We start from the raw sequence: 12,796 nt of genomic DNA on the forward strand, positions 1-12,796 counted from the left end.
CTTCCAATCTGACTTGTTGGTGGCGGTCACGGTAACTTTATGACAAGATATAATATACACCAAAAATACCTGGGTTGAACTGAACACGACTAGATATGATAAAATATAATTTATTCCTTGAAAAAGGTGAACACACGAGATATACAAATAACAGACAAAATATGCCCTTATTTAAAGTTGGAATGATGAAATAGTCAGAAATCTTGACTAGCAGTTCATACAGCAATCTTGAAAATCACAAAGACAATGGGCATAGACTGAGCCTCGTTTAAATATAATTTTCAGCCCTATACCTTAACCTTAAGGCGCCTAGCTGGCTAGTGGAGTCGTTTGACGTAGAATCTTCTTCCCCTGCAAGTGTGAACTATGACACTTACAAACCCTTTGTTCTTGGCCCTAGTGTATACAATCAGGGCGGTTAACCTTTGATCAGAGGGTTTATGCTAAACCATCTGTCTGCCCCCTGACCTATTAGCATAGCAGATGGGCTCTGCGTTCTCATATCAGACCCAAGATACCATTCACAGTTTAATATCTTCACATATTAATAGGTTCCGTTCTGTTGGGCCCAGTGGGTCGAAACCTGTCAGTTTTTTATGCTGACATTGACTCTACATAGTGGCCAAGTTTCGGCTCTCTGCGACCCCCAGAACCGGAGATACATAAATGCACTTTAAAACACTTTTTAAAATACAGGATTCGTCCCTTTAAAAATGAATCTCTGCTTTTCACCTTTTCCCCATTGAAAATCAACGGGCTCCATCACTATAGGTTTTAATGGAGCAACTCCGCCGTTGCAGTCAATGGGGTTCCTCGCCATAGACTTTCAATGGGGGAAACGCCACCATTGAAGTCTATGGGACAAACCACAAATTTTTACATTTGCCCACACTCCGTCTGGTTGTTCGGAGAGGGCTTGGAATGGCCAATTAACCTTGGCTACATGCCACCCAAATCCCAGCCCTCTGGTCCTTCCAGAACCGGAGATATGGACTTACATTTTTCACCATTTCGCACTTAGCTGTTTTCACGCCACGCGGCTTTTCCCCATTTGAATCAATAGCCGGCGCCACCATAGACAATGCATGGGCGCACGCCGCCATTGGATTCAATGGGGCCTCCGCTCATCCATTAAAGTCAATGGTGCGACCCTCTTTCTCTACTCGCCCCTTTACGGGGGTCCCTCATACCCGGACCCGGTGTGGGTCGTGTGTGGGGTTCCTAGGGGCTAGGGGCAAAAATAATTTTATTCCCAGGTGCCCTAGAGCCCAAGATTCCCACGCCAATTGTCACTGAACTTGACCGAAGTGATAAAGCTCTTTTCAAAGAAATTGTATCCGCTTTTGCGGTCTGCGGTTTGGATGGCTGCCAACCTGTTCCTGGAGGCCGGTGTCGAGGAATCCTCATTGAAGTCAATGGCCCCATTGACTTACAATGGGAAACCGCCGCTCCTCCTCTCGGACGCCACCTGCTGGTCGTCGCTGGAAAACGGATCCAAAACCGCTACTTCTGCCATTAGAATGCATGGATCAATGGCGACCTATGGAAGGCTGCAAAATGGAGCCTGAAAGGCGGGAAAAGGGAACAAAGGGCTATAATCACTGAATTAACATTAACCCCTTCCCTCCCGCATCAACCCTAGTGTATGTGTTGGTGCAAACACTGGGGTGAGACAATACATTTATACAGGGGAATAAACAGTTGGATTCTGAAGCAAGGTAAAAACACATTACTGGACCCCAGTCCAGTTAACCCCTTACTTCCCAAGTGAGAGCAGGGGGTGGCCAAATGGGGTATAACCCCTTTAATCCCGGGCCAAACCCCCTCTCCCATGACAGTGGCCCTTAAGGACTGGAGTTGGCCACCCTGATTAACAGATTGGATAATGAGCCTGCATGACTAAAGTAACACGCCATCTCTACCCAACTTCTGAACTCAAATCCGCACCTTGTTGCTGGTAAACAGCTCCCGCATATTGTATGTTATCGAGATTGGGAACTCCCCTAGGACCTATATATATACAGTGTTCGAACCTATACATTTGCACGCCCCGGGCGAGTGGATTTAACATCGTGGCGAGCTCCTATTGGCCCAAGCAGCACATGTGTGGTACTAGGTGGCGAGTAGATTTTTTTGTTCGGCGAGTAGATTTTTTGGTGATTTGTCGACCACTATATATATATATATATATATATATATATATCTCTGACACTAATGTACCACCTGCACGAGGGCAGAACCAACTGTTGTCATCATATAATGAAAAGCAACAAAAATAAAAGAACTGCAAACCTTACAAATCCTTTCATCCTGTGGCCCTGGCACTGGGCTGTCTTCTTTCAGTTGTATACAACAGAAGAAACGGGTGCCCAATGCTACATCAAATTGACAAAACATAGATGGTAATGAGTATAAAGTTTAAATACTTGAATAATAATAATAATAATTACTTGGTTTTTTTAGTTAAACGCTTTGGCCAAAGCGTCGTAAGCCTGCATACCAACGTCAAGGTAAACCAGAAATGCAGGTCCTAACACTAAAACTGTGAATCTTTCCTGTTACCTCTGTATGAGGGGAAGGAACTGCAGTGAGTCCTGTCCATTCAGCAAGTTGCCAGAACCTCCCAAGTTAAAAAGGTGGGGAGGGGCGAGCTCTGGGGGGAGGTGCCACTTAACCTCCATAGACTGTTACCAGTCAGAAATTGATTAACACACATATTCCCAGATAGCTCAAACTCCTACATCCACCACATCATGAATATATATGCCAAAATGAGTGCTACTGAGCGTGGCAAATGTATACAACAGAAGACAGGGGTGCCCAATGCTACATCAAATTGACAAAACATGTATGGTAATGAGTATAAAGTTTAAATACTTGAATAATAATAGTAATTACTTGTTTTTTTTAGTTAAACCCTTCTTTCAGTTCTATGTCATAGAACGCAGGAGCAGCACTACTGGTATGATAAATCGTTTAAATAATCGATAAATCGTCGGTTGATACAGTTAGCAACTAACTCCGTGAAACTTAATTCAGCTCTCTTTAAAGGTGCAATCCCACATAGTCAGACAGAAAACTTTCTATTAACAGTCTAATTGGCTTCCCTAAACAAATCTAGTAATGCTAATAGCAAAGGCTTGGCTGCTTGGGACATTTGTTTCAGGTTGAATTTATTGGGGGGCCTCTGAATGGGGGAGGGTTGTCACTCAAGTGTTTTCTTTCCCCTTATCCCCACCCTGTCCTCATCGGAGAACCAATAAATATATGGGTAGGGGTGAGAGGAGGACTCGGGCTGGACAAGCACACTCTGATCATATGGTCAAAGGGGAGAAAGAACCCAGAGGAATTCAAGGACCTCTTAAATCTAACTTTAAAAGGCTGGAATGAGTTCACGTTGGTTGTAGGAGGAATTGCCCTTCAAACTCGGTTTGGTAATACTGTATCTCGCTTTGGTAATACTGTATCTCGCTTTGGTAATACTGTATCTCGGTTTGGTAATACTGTATCTCGCTTTGGTAATACTGTATCTCGCTTTGGTAATACTGTATCTCGCTTTGGTAATACTGTATCTCGGTTTGGTAATACTGTATCTCGCTTTGGTAATACTGTATCTCGGTTTGGTAATACTGTATCTCGCTTTGGTAATACTGTATCTCGCTTTGGTAATACTGTATCTCGCTTTGGTAATACTGTATCTCGGTTTGGTAATACTGTATCTCGCTTTGGTAATACTGTATCTCGCTTTGGTAATACTGTATCTCGCTTTGGTAATACTGTATCTCGCTTTGGTAATACTGTATCTCGCTTTGGTAATACTGTATCTCGGTTTGGTAATACTGTATCTCGCTTTGGTAATACTGTATCTCGGTTTGGTAATACTGTATCTCGCTTTGGTAATACTGTATCTCGGTTTGGTAATACTGTATCTCGCTTTGGTAATACTGTATCTCGGTTTGGTAATACTGTATCTCGGTTTGGTAATACTGTATCTCGCTTTGGTAATACTGTATCTCGGTTTGGTAATACTGTATCTCGCTTTGGTAATACTGTATCTCGGTTTGGTAATACTGTATCTCGCTTTGGTAATACTGTATCTCGGTTTGGTAATACTGTATCTCGGTTTGGTAATACTGTATCTCGGTTTGGTAATACTGTATGCAGTCACACACAGACCGGAATAAAACCATTGGCGGCGATTGGCTTGCTTTCAGTACACGGGAATGGGAGAGAGGCACAATTACTTATTTTGATATTGAAATGTAGTTTAGTTAATCTGATTCTTAGGCTAAGATTACAGTATTTACGTGCACACACGGCGGACCGCATAGCCTCGCACGCCTGCAGCCCCAGCGACGTGTGCACTGAGTGGGAGGCGTGGCGGACGCGACATGAAGCTGGTTCGCCCTCACCGGCTGAACCGCTCACGTGACGCAGACACGCTTGAAAAGACAACTTTTTTCTTTTCAAAACACGGTCGCTCCGTCGTGCGGGCGCGCGCTAGGCGCGGCTTCATAGGGATTCTGCAATTAGTGCTTGTCGCGAGCGCCTTGGCACGGACTATAATCTTAGCCTTACACCAAACGTTGCTAGAAACATTTCTGGACTGACTCACACATGGGATTTAGGTAAAGGGAATGAATCCCGTTACATATTCTGAATAAAGAGGAGAGAAACCTATTCTTACCGTTACTACGATACTTCACATACCCTGTCTGTCCCCTGGCTGTTCCTTTGTGTTAATAAATGGGCACAGGTTTGTCAAACATATCCACCAGAGCTATGCGTGCTAATCTCTGGGCTGCGTGCTAATCTCTGGGCTGCGTGCTAATCTGTGGGCTGCGTGCTAATCTGTGGGCTGCGTGCTAATCTGTGGGCTGCGTGTTAATCTGTGGGCTGCGTGCTAATCTGTGGGCTGCGTGCTAATCTGTGGGCTGCGTGCTAATCTGTGGGCTGCGTGCTAATCTGTGGGCTGCGTGCTAATCTGTGGGCTGCGTGCTAATCTGTGGGCTGCGTGCTAATCTGTGGGCTGCGTGCTAATCTGTGGGCTGCGTGCTAATCTGTGGGCTGCGTGCTAATCTGTGGGCTGCGTGTTAATCTGTGGGCTGCGTGTTAATCTGTGGGCTGCGTGCTAATCTGTGGGCTGCGTGCTTATCTGTGGGCTGCGTGCTAATCTGTGGGCTGCGTGTTAATCTGTGGGCTGCGTGCTAATCTGTGGGCTGCGTGCTAATCTGTGGGCTGCGTGCTAATCTGTGGGCTGCGTGCTAATCTGTGGGCTGCGTGCTAATCTGTGGGCTGCGTGTTTAGCTGTGGGCTGCGTGCTAATCTGTGGGCTGCGTGCTAATCTGTGGGCTGCGTGCTAATCTGTGGGCTGCGTGTTAATCTGTGGGCTGCGTGCTAATCTGTGGGCTGCGTGCTAATCTGTGGGCTGCGTGTTTAGCTGTGGGCTGCGTGCTAATCTGTGGGCTGCGTGCTAATCTGTGGGCTGCGTGCTAATCTGTGGGCTGCATGCTAATCTGTGGGCTGCGTGCTAATCTGTGGGCTGCGGTGCCTCGTTTTCTGCGTTGGTAACAGATGCTAGCTCTTAGCATAACACCTGTAATTTAGAGTTGCAATCCATCTTGGTTTATTTTGTATTTATTTTCATTCTTCCCCATATACTCTTGCAAAGTGAATTCAATTTTTCAAACTTACTTTAATTAAACTGACACATATTAAATGATTTGTTTTAGCATCATTGTATCACTAGTGAGCTCAGCCAATAATAAGCAGGATACATAGCGGGTTATCTACAAACTGGTCACCGCCATTAATGTGATTAATGTCCATTCCTGGAGATCGCCATTAACAATCGCTAATATCCCCCACAGACCGATATATCCATAAAATGTGTTTGAATAAACCATGCATTTGTTCTGTTCAAACTATTCATATTTCTCTTGCAAAGTGAATAGACTCAGGCTATTTGTAGCAGGGCACCAGTTTAGTTAATGAGCGCACCTGCGTTCCAGTCCCAGTAGCACAGATATAACAATTAGGACACTTTAAATGCCCTTAAGGTACTAAGAGTAATGTGGATTGATAGCCAGACAATCTGTCGCCTTTGTATTGGGAATCTGTTTGTTCTCAGGTAAACATTTAACACGTAGATCCATAGCTGGCTATCGTGAGAATGATTTTTGGACATGTTTATAGATCCGTTTTTTGACATTTACACTTTTATTATTTCCAGCAATTCCTTTTTGTTAAAGTTTATTTGTTTGTTTTATTCTTTTTGAGGCAACGTTTGTGTGATGTTTTTAGTTGCACTGTGGAGTTTCCCTTGTTAAAGGAGTATTGTACATTCCATTACAAATGGAGTTCGTAGCATACAATGCTAGAAGAGGCCTCAGCTGTTGCAGCACTGGATTTCGACCTAAAAGACACCTTCTGGTGCCAGTAACCTGGGATAGAGTAAAGCCGCGTCATGTTTAGTGCTTGCGGGCGGAGGCGCGCTTCCGCTCTGCACTGAGCCCCTACAGCCGCAATGAGAGCGGCTTTAGCAGGGGCTCGCCTATGCTTCCGCAAGCGCGCGGAAGCGTAGGTCTTGGGGAAATTTTAAATCTTCGCGCTTGCCGGAGCGCAGGGCCGGTCACGTGAGCTGTTCGCCCAATGAGGGCGAACCAGCTCCGTGACGTCACTGGCCCGCCCTCCGACACGCCCCCAGGCGGCGCGTTGTCTAAGGCCAGGGAAAGCACCCGCTTTCCCTCAGCCTCGCACGCCTCCGCACGCCAGGAGTAACCATGGCCGAGGCATAAGATGGCCACCAGTGACGTCTCGGTTTCCAGATTGGCATTCTGAACACACGGATAATTTCTATCGCATGAAGTATTCCAAGCTGAATGAAACTGGAAGTTTGTTTGGCAGCCATGATTTTAATAGCCATCAGTTATTTAACATTAAATATCGTCAGGTCTTGCTGCTTCTTCTTTTTTTTTTTTTTTTTTTGTAACTTCAATTTTATTTCCAATTTGTACCGACAGAAAAAATTTCAATACACTACATGTAATACGCTGACATCTGTAACATACTGTTTAGTAAATCTAGAACAAGGGTATAGAGAACATGGGGACGTGGGGAAGGGAAAGGTAACCGCGACTCCAGACCTAACTTACTTCCTTTTTTACTTCTCGTTCTCTTATTTACTCCCTTCCTCGTGTCTGTGCAGTCTCAGGCCAACCAGCTTACATCTATTGCAAATAACACGGTTATTATTCAAAATACTACAACTTATCTACAGCCGAACGAGAGTGCACCTAATTCTATCCAAGCAACCCCGGTATATCCGATGGAGCCAGCCATAGTAGCCAGACTTTTTGGAATTTGGTGCCTGTATCATTCCCCAAGTCTTGCTTTTAATAGAGGAGACCACCCAACCTTTGACTTCGGCCAGTAGCGGAACTACCATATGTGCAGCTGTAACCGCACTCGAGTCCCACCTCTCGTCACACCACCTCCCCGGGCCCCACCTGCGGTGTGGGGCCTTACCAGGCGCCGGCAGGTGGTCCGACACAGAGGTTTTCGCAGTCACCGCCGGGATGGGCTCCTTTAGTTGCCGCCACTGCTCCGTATGTAGGGCCTCGGGGGAGAACTTGCACCAGGCCCACCGGTACCTGGTTCCGCCCGCGACTGTAAAGTGATCATCTTTATCAGAATTACAACGTTAATCTATGTGCCGGTGACAAGGATCCGGAGTCCCGGCTTTTTAACGTTAGTCTGGTCCTGCTTTGTAGCTGGACACAAGCAAACTCGTATCTGTGCGTCAACTTTGCTATTCCATCTCTTTCAAACAAGAATTGATATAGATGTAATTTAATTTCAAAATAATCACTCAATTTATATCAATTTGAATAATGTGCGCGTTTGCATTTGTACTGTTACAAATGCGTTATTCATGAGCTGCTGGTTCGTAATGCAACATGAGTGCAACATGTTTGGTCCGTGTTCTAACGTAACAGTGTTGACGTATCCCAGCTGAACAATTATTGGCATATTACATAGTTACGTCGTTGCATAGTAGATGAGGTTGAAAAAATACATATATCCATCCATGGAGTTCAATTTATGTTCAATTTAGACGACAAATCCTATATATGTATTTAGAGTATATTGATCCAGAGGAAGGCAAACACAAAACCCAAGTGAAATATCCTCCAATGATATCTTATCAGGGGAACATTTAATTCCTTCCTGACTCCAAATAATCAGATGACTCCCTGGATCAACATCCTTCCCACATTGACTTATTCTGTATGGTACTTATATGGTACATTATACCAGGGGTGCGCAAAGTGGGGGGACGCTAGATTTTCAGGGGGGGGCACAGCTGTTACAGAGGTCCTGTGCTTCCCCGAAGGCATTTATCCGGGGATCGCGTGAGACCTCTGTAACTTCATAACTTACCTTTGTTCCAACGACGCGTCTCCATGGCAACACGAACCACGACGTCATTTGACGCTGAAGCCATGCAGGAAGGGGGGGGGGGGTGTGAGCCGAAGGGGAGAGGAGAAAGGGGGGCTCATGAAGGTAAGTTTGCGCACCCCTGCATTACTCAACATAAATCTGATACATTTAGAGACAAGAATAAAGGAATGTGATATTACACGCTGCTCCACAACGGGAAAGTAGCGAGAAAATAACAAATCTCCCATCTTTGCTGGATTTCATCACTCACTTTAGGTAACCCAGACAGAGGAGATGTTCGGAATGAGAACGCACTTAGATTACATGCCAATAGGGTGTACCTTTTTAACACCAAAGCATGGCTTGGCGGGGCAAATGTATCAACCTTTCTTACAGCAGATAACTGGCATTAAATCGTTAATTTCCTATAAGTGCACCCATGCTTTATGCCAGCGGTGCGCAAACTGGGGGGGGGCGTGATCTTTTGTTGGGGGGGGCGCGGGCAGTTGCAGAGGTCCAGCACTCTTCCCCAAGGCATTTAAATGAAATGCCGGGGGACTGCGTGAGGCCCCTGCAACCTCTACTTACCGGGATTCAGCCGGCTTCAGGGCGTGTGACCATGGCAATGCAGTGTCAAATGACGCTGTGGGGTCATGTGATGTCACGGTTGCCTTGGTAACGTGACATCAAATGATGCCGCGGGTCACGTGATGTGACGTCACGACCCCGCGGCATCATTTGACGCCACGTGAGGTAAGGAGGGGGGGGTGCACAATGGAGGAGAGCAGGAAGGGGGGGTGCAGGAAAAAAAAGTTTGCGCACCCTTGATTTATGCAAACTATCCATCAAGTCACAATTATAGCGAAATCTGGCAAAATGTGCTTGAATTTTTTTCTTTCATTTCTAAATTGCAATTTCCATACTGTGCGTGTGTCATTGTGTGCACTATGTGTCATTGTGTGCACTGTGTGTAATTGTGTGCACTGTGTGTAATTGTGTGCATTGTGTGCACTGTGTGACACTGTTCTAAGGGGCTCTAGTTGTATGTAAATGATTCAGAATGGGAAGGGTTAATGCAGGTTCCGAGACGGGCCACAAGTGCAGTACAGGAAGTTCTGTATGGGAAAGGTTATTAAGCTTCGAGTCGGACTTTATGCTGGTTTGCACCTACCTCTGGGAACTGACGTATAAGTATGCAAATTATCTGACTATTATAATAATTACATAGTAGATGTGGTTGAATAAAGACATATACTATTGTTGTGTTCAACTTTATTTAATTTAAATTGACCCCGTTTTTTTGCTCCTGTTTATTTTAGCGCGCTGTCACGGAGTAATCCTTATAAGGAACCTCCTCTTTTCGAGAGCACGATCCCATACATTTTATGTCCACAGACAGAAGTAACAGAAAAACGTCTCCTTGTCCTTGCGCTACTGCAACCTCTCTATATTGTTATTGGGTAACATGGTGTGTGCGCAATCACCTTATGGAAACATCCTTCTTTAACAACTGTGCCAACACTTGCACTGCCAGAAGGACCTTCAACGCATTGCGGAGCGTTCAACCAGAGGCAGGAATGAAGCCCCAATAGCCAGGAGTAGCCAACTCCAGTCCTCAAGGGCCACCAACAGGTCAGGTTTTTAGGATATCCCAGGCCACTGATTGAGCCACCTGTGCTGAAGCAGGGTCTGATTGAGTCATCTGTGCTGAAGCAGGGATATCCTGAAAACCAGACCTGTTGGTGGCCCTTTTGGACTGGAGTTGACCACCCCAGCCCTACAGTGCAGATAACCCCTTCCTGCCCGGTCTGTGAAAGTTGGGCAGCCCCCCCCCCCCCCCCCGTTGGGTAGGAGGAGATTCCCTAGCAGATCACACACACAAAGCGTGCCGTGGTATGTCTGCTACAAGGTCTCCCCTGGAAGGACAATCTCCGTATTTAGCCGGGCCGCTGATAATGTGGGAATTGTTACTGCAGAGAGCGGATAACCAGCAACGCTCGCGCTCCCCTGGGGTTCATGGGTGATGGAATGAACACAGCCTGGCACTCTACCCTAGCTGTGTCTGTTTCCATGGCAACAGCTACGTACTCGCTTCCGACCTGTCTCCAGTGACACAGTTGCAGAAACGGTAGCTTGCAGGTTTGTGAGATCGCGCCAGTGGACACAGAGCACCCACTACATTAAGTAAGTGTCACATCATTTCTAATCTAGTTTGGGATAATGCTATAGCGATCAGTCAGTGGGAGCAGCACCGCGAGCTCCGCACGCCTCGGTACGCCTCCGTACGCCATCAGAACCTGAAAGTTGGAGGTTTGTTGGAACCATTGGTGTGATAAATAGATGATTCCATGGCGCAGAGTGGGTATAATAACTGCCCCGGGCTGTAACCCGTCTCGCAGCACGGAGAGGGATGGGGGGGGGGGGGGGTTGTGTTGGACTGAATGCAGGAAGGATGAGGAAGTGGATGGCTTGTTTCTTTGTCAGTTCACATGCTTCAGTGTAACCACAGGCAGGGATTACAACCATTTCTTTACATTGAAAGCATCTCGGGACTCGGGATTCCCGTGCACACGTCTGATTTACTGCACTGTGTATTGTTTCTAATAGCTCAATCTAGCACAGGGCTGGCCAACGCCGGTCCTCAAGAGCTACCAACAGGTCAGGTGGTCAGGATATCCCTGCTTCAGCACAGGTGGTGCAGTCAAAGGCTGAGCCACCTGTGCTAAAGCAGAGGATATTCTGAAAACCTGACCTGTTGGTAGCTCTTGAGGACTGGCGTTGGCCAGCCCTGATCTAGGATGTCTACATTGATCATGCAATATTCTCCCATGTCAGTGGCAACACAATCACACAGATCTGTTTGTGCAGAAGAATTGGGGGTGTGCTTCGTTTCGCCGGTGCTGGAAACCCCCATATATTTCCTTGCGGTTCTGGTATTGAACCTGTTGCTCTGCTTTTCTTCTCAGCATTTTAGTGATTGCTCAGATTTGTAGTGCTATTTATGAACCTAATATTTTTGTGCTGCTATGCAAAGAGGATTTAAGCTCCCATTTCAATACAGTAAACCGTAATTCCTAATTCCCCTGTGTGAAATAATATATCACCAGCTGTTCACTGCAACGAATCGGGAAGCCCTCGGCACACAGGATGCTGTTCTGTGCCTTGTAATTATATTTTCTGCCTGGATATTGGGGAGAACTGTTAGATACTCAGTGAAACATATTAATAGAAGCAAGTAAGAAACATTAACATGAGCTCGATTTAATTAACAGTCTCTGAGCCACAAGAAACATCTGCATAGCAGGTTTTTCCCTGGGTGAATTTTTGGGTGTTCACAACGGATCGATAAGGAAGTTTAGATATAGGATAAAGTATCTGTTGTCTAAATTTAGCATAGGTTGAACTTGATGGACGTACCTCATCAACTATGTAACTATGTACCTATGAAACCCACCCCCTGCATTTAAATACAAGTCACTGCCTTATCACACAACGTACTCTGTAGGTTTTCACGCCCCCGGTACATTATCTGTATGACCTTCAGGTACAGTATCAAGAAGGACTGAACTACAAGTTGTGTTTAGGAGGGAGATTTTAAGCAAACGGGGGGGAGAGGGGGGTAGGGGGGATCCGAGAAAAGGACTGAAACCAGCGCTTATGTGCCAGGTGACACCTTAAAGCCTATTCACTGGGCTGCAAAGAACCATATCTTCTAAGCCAGGGGTGGCCAACGCCAGACTTCAAGGGCCACCAACAGGTCAGGGTTTCAGGATATCTCTGCTTCAGCACAGGTGGCTCAATCAAAGATCACCTGTGCTGAAGCTGAGCCACGGATTGAGCCTCCTGTGTGAAGCAAGGATATCCTGAAAACCTAATCTGTTGGTGGCCACCCCTGTACTAAGCAATGCTGCAAGGTCACTTATGGAGTTGCATTGCTTAGTTAGCATGGGCCCATGACCTCTGCCATCTGACCTCCTAGGCGCCGGACGTAGAGTTATGGTCCCACTTAGATATGGGTCTGGATGGGAAGCACTTAAGGAATAACTGAACGGATTTGAGCATTTTAGGGGAGTCTGTAAACACCAGAAGCTGATCCATGCACTGAACGGTGCCATATCCCCGTAAACCCAGGACCAGGCACTCACAACACGTATGTCCTGCCACATATGTGCTCGGAGTACGAAGGTTTCAGTGAAATCATTTTGCATAAAAGCACAACTTCTCTCATGTATATTGGGAGGATCGGTGGGTGCTAATTTCTGAGAAGGAGGCTGTCTGGTTTGGGGCATTTTCTGGGAAAGCAGTGTGGAAGTTTACATATTAATGTAGAAACTTTTTGAGGATTGACGCCTAT

The 12,796-nt window shown here is 46.1% G+C and overlaps 1 protein-coding gene across 2 annotated transcripts in view; it reads left to right on the forward strand.

The window, feature by feature from the left end:
• Positions 1 to 12,796, forward strand: part of FOXN3 (forkhead box N3) — a 188,321-nt gene that overhangs the window by 41,387 nt on the left and 134,138 nt on the right. The window contains exon 1 of one of the 2 annotated variants that reach the window (XM_075614575.1): positions 10,355 to 10,626. The exons of the other annotated variant lie outside the window; for it this stretch is intronic. The gene's annotated coding sequence lies outside the window, so the exon portion shown is untranslated. Of the gene's footprint in view, positions 1 to 10,354; positions 10,627 to 12,796 lie in introns of those variants that run through there. 2 annotated transcript variants of the gene reach the window in all.

Source organism: Ascaphus truei, chromosome 9, assembly GCF_040206685.1.
Source record: "Ascaphus truei isolate aAscTru1 chromosome 9, aAscTru1.hap1, whole genome shotgun sequence".
NCBI lineage: Eukaryota > Metazoa > Chordata > Amphibia > Anura > Ascaphidae > Ascaphus > Ascaphus truei.